The sequence below is a fragment of the Numida meleagris genome, chromosome 6 (assembly GCF_002078875.1).
Source record: "Numida meleagris isolate 19003 breed g44 Domestic line chromosome 6, NumMel1.0, whole genome shotgun sequence".
In the NCBI taxonomy this organism is placed as follows: Eukaryota; Metazoa; Chordata; class Aves; order Galliformes; family Numididae; genus Numida; species Numida meleagris.
This window is the reverse complement of record NC_034414.1, coordinates 48,789,226-48,794,028: the sequence shown is the minus strand read 5'-3', so window position 1 is coordinate 48,794,028 and position 4,803 is coordinate 48,789,226. Positions and strand designations below refer to the sequence as shown.

The window sequence follows — 4,803 nt, the reverse complement described above, 5'->3', positions numbered from 1 at the left end:
GAGAATACAGGTGGCAGCTGATTGTTCAAATGAGGTATTATGCCCAGAGCTCATACTGCTTCTTGAGACCTTTTGTGATATGACAGATTTACTAATCCCCATGTCAATGAGATTCGTATTGTATGGCCTTTCTTACTTAGAAGGTGGCTAGTATCTAAAGGGGAGCTAAAGAAAAGAAAGGGACAGACTCTTTAGAAGGGTCTGTGGTGATAGAACAAGGGGAAATGGCTTCAAGCTCAAAGAGGGTAGATTTAGGTTGGATATAAGGAAAGAGTCTTTTACAGTGAAAGTAGTGAGGCACTGGAACAGGTTGCCCAGAGATGTGGTTGATGCCCCGTCCCTGGAGATTTTCAAGGTGAGACTGGATCAAGCCCTGGGCAGCCTAATTTAGCTGTGCATGTCCCTGCTCATTGCAGGGGAGTTTGACTAGATTACCATTAAAGATCCCTTCTAACTCTAAGGATTCTGTGATTCTGTGATTTGTTGTTTAACAGACTTAACATACCAAGGAAAGAGGTACTTTTGTCAGGTGCCAAACTGTGCTAGTATATTGGCTCTACGATAGGAGTGCATCTGCAATGCTTGAATTTCAGCTACTCCTCACTCCCACAAGACAGGAGAGGCTGCACTTGATAGTACCAGTGGGACTGCAGTTCATCCAGCACACTCCTTCCTTCCTTTCTCCATAAATCTCCCCCTTCTTCCCTTTCTTCCTCAGCCATGAAGGACCTGAAGCATACTCTAGTTGATCAGTTTGTGGAGAATTAACTTCTGGAACAGACTCAATGATTCTTCTTGGTAAGTATTCCCTCTAGTTTCATCAGTACCTTTTTTTTTTTCTTTGTATAATGGAAAAGAAGGGGGAGGAGGTGAATATTTGACCTATTGATTTTGATGTTGATACAGTAGAATTTAAGGATGCTCAGTTTTAATGATGCTGCGTTACTTGACCTGGGAGCTGCAAGCAGCTGATCTGCAAACTTTCATTAGAGGTGAATGCTTGTGATTTCAACATTACGATACCTAACCAGCAAGTTACATCTCTGTAAATCAAAACCCCTCTGATTTGTTAGAGCAAGATAATAGTCCACCTCAAGCCTATCCCTACATGAAGGGTTTATTTTTGCCAAAAGAGTATCAAAAGAAGCTACTAAATAAGGGATAATCCTGAAATCATGAGTCAGTTGTTGTTCTGACTGTATTCAACAGTCTGACAGTTGTTCATCACTGAAATCGTTATGTCTCACTTATTTCAAAGAGCCTTGAAAGAAGATGGTGTAAGAGAAAGAATAAGGTTGTAGGGAAGCTCTGAGGTAATTTGTCAGTGTTTTCTGTTGGATAGTAACATTCAAATAACACTGATTTTTCCAAGTATTCACATGTCCAAAGATCTATTCCTTATGTTGAAGACATCATCAATGTCTTTGGAATTAACATACAGAGAAATATATTTTCTCTCTTTTTTTTTTTTTAATGGAATAGTTATTTTGCTATAACAAAAATTTGTTTCAATGACAGGTTTAAGTTTTACTGAAGTTTCTAGAAAAAAGGAAGTAACATTCACTACGTTGTTTGAACTCATGTGGATTTATGTTATCTTTCTACACTCATGGCTAATGCCTAATGATGTTTAAATGTTAGTAGTTTTATTATATTGATTTAACAGTTATTACAAATATTTATAGGTTTAGAGGGAGAGAAAGCTTCAGAGTACTGTAAAATAGAGACAATAATAAATGAAATGTGATATTCATCTTTCAAGTATATTTTTACTTGTACTTTTATGAATTATTTACACTAATCGTAAAACACTCTGTATCAAACTGGAAATTTTGATATATGAGTAGCTGCTTTTAACAAAGTTAAAGGTATTAATTATCAATTAGAAGAAATTGCTGCTAATAAGACTGGGGGAGGGGCAGAGAAAAACTGATCAGGAAAAGCTGACACTTACAATGTTCTGTAAATTACCAGTATTTTTTTTTCTTACATCTGCCTTAGATGATATGAAGAAAGGTGTCAGGAACACAATTACTAAATACATCTAAGATACAAACCCTTTTGTTGTTCTTTTAATCATTTGAGGGAAGAATATTAATTCCTTGGAAAATTTTTGCCCTTTTCTACAGATAACAAGTAAAATTAACTAACAGCTCAATTATTTCCTTAATGAGTTAGCTCCCCTCCCCACTGGCATGAATTCAGTTTAATTTTTTTCTTCAAATGTCTTCTATTCTAATATCAATCAAATAACTTTTCAGTGCATAATCAGAAAATCATAATAGAAGGAAAAACAAGTTGGAGCTGATGTCAACTACAGTGGCTTACTTATAACCACTATGTGTAATGCATGCAGCCAAACTAGTGATTACAGGTTGACTAAGTAAATGGAAAAGTAAGTAGTTTAAAACCAAGGTAGTAATAGAGGAAACAAAGTTGAGGTATTTTATGAATATTTAATCATTTACTCTCTATATATTAATTATACTAATTACACTAAATTGGAATGCATTGAGATGTATTATTGTGTGTGTCCTTTCCCAGCTGTGATTCTTTAATGAACTCTGCTTCATAGTTTCTAAGAAAATCTACATGCTAAATTTTCCAAAATAATGCCTTAAGTTATCTTCTTCATTCAAATTAAGCACTTTAATGAGTGTCTGCTTTTTCAGAAGTGTTCTTTCCACTGACTTGGAGGGGAAAAAACCATGTTATATGATTTAAGTGGCAATCAGATACTTGTAGCAATAATTAGCCAATAGTCGTTGTCAACTTATGTTAATAGTCACATTAACTTTTTATCCATGGCAAATAAATAAATAAATAAATAAATAAAGGAAATTGCCCATTATGGAAGTAGGAAAGAAATTTAAGAAAGCAAACAAGCAAATGACACTTCTTTGTTCACATCCAATATTTCTTCAAGTCAGTTTATCCAAGAACAATACTAATTCATGTTAGGCATTTTGGCCTGAAACTGTCTAAATATATCCTGTATCTAAGAAGGAGATACTGTGCTTGCCTCTGTTGAAAAAGATTTTTCAGTATCTTTTTTTCAAATAAATTCTCTTTACTGTATCTTGGAAGAAAAAGTTTGAGAAAATCTTTTGCTTCTTGTGATTTTGTCATATTTTTGTTCATCAGATGAGAATAGCAAGAAAGGGAAGTGTGATGGGTATTTCAGCTATCTTCTGGAGATCAGATCAAGCACACACCTCGTAAAATAAGTCTTTTCATTTTATAAGTAAAGAAGTCTGCAAGAAGCAGTTACCTTTGACAGAGATTTTATGGTAGGTAAAATTAAAGTGGTATCTCTTATTTAATTATTCTTTCAAAATCTGTCTGTGTACAAATGAAGATGTCTTAGTGCAATGAAAATAATAATATAGATTATTCAGGGAATACATGCTGACCCAATCATCCTTGGTGGAGCCCTCAAACAAGTAAAACCCCTGTTATAGCACAATAATGTCCTATTTTGTAGCTGAAACAAGACAGGCTTCTTGTGTGTGTAGATCGAGTGGCACAGTTTATGCAATTCAGTTTTAATACCATGCATGCAAAACAACATGGTAAAAATAGAAAGAAATACCTTTTTTTTTTTTTTTTGCATGACTCAGTAACCACAAATAAGTCATCATTACTAGAAAAATGAATCAACTACCCTCTGGCCACAGACTTTGAGGGATGTATCAGTAGGTAAAATCCACCCTACCTAATGTAAAGGCAATTATCTATCACCCATAATGAAACATATACAATATGTAAAGAAAGTGTTCTGTTGAGGGACCTGTCTTCTGATGATCTGATGGCCTAAACTTTAAAACTTCTCCAAAAAAACCCTTAAGCTGACAGCATAGTCTTTTACATTGTTTCTTTGAGTACATGCAAGGTTATTGAAAACACACACACAATTTTATTATACATTGATTGCAGGGAAAATAATTTCTGGAAAAAGCTTCCAGCTCAACTTCAACGTGTATTTTAATAGGATTTAGTACTATGAATTTTAAAATGAAGAAAGCTTGAGGAAGTTCATGACGATTAGGCATGATAGTAGAGTATCTGAAATAAAATGATTTTGAAACAATTGGAAATAAGTGCTTTTCCTAAAAATTAAGTCTGATATGCACTTCTTTCATCAACAGGACATCTGGAAACTCCTTAATTCTCAGCATAGCTTTCAGAGGTCTCTAGCTTAACACACTAAGGACAAGGATGCATTGAAGATGTGCAAATTCTTTAATAAATATGATATTGCTTTGTATTTGTTTGTTGACTTTAAAATTTTCTGGGGTTACTCCTGCATTTTCATGTTGAATTTTCACTGTTTATTAGTGACTTGTGGTTAATGCTTTGATTAAAGTGTAACTGCTATTTAGGAAGAAGTTAATTCTTTTTCTGTCACTTTAGCAGGGTTGTGGATCAATGTAAAAAATTGATAATGATAAAGAAATGATAGTGATAAATAACATGGTCATTATTCATTCTTCTTCATGCTCAGAATTTATATTAGCATGTTGAAGCACAGATTCAGGAAAAAAAAATTCTTTCAGGTAAACAACATACAAATTGAACACAGAGGTTCATGATCCTTCTATCTGAAAAGCCATGCAGCTCTACTGAACTTTGAAAGTTCACTCCAGAACATAGTTTGGTGCAATCCATACAGAATATTTTTAGAGCTTTAAAAGTGGCCTCTAAAAGAGGGTGAAAAAATGCAGTTGCTCTTTTTAATCCTGATGGAAAAATCATGAATTTGGTTTTATCTTTTTATTATTATTATTATTTTCTTATTTTTCT

At 33.8% G+C, this 4,803-nt stretch overlaps 1 long non-coding RNA gene across 1 annotated transcript; it reads left to right on the top strand.

Moving 5' to 3' along the window:
- LOC110400794 lies at positions 464-4,235 on the top strand. Its single transcript, XR_002440082.1, has 3 exons — positions 464-798; positions 3,145-3,290; positions 4,149-4,235. It is a non-coding gene; the product is annotated as an uncharacterized LOC110400794 (long non-coding RNA).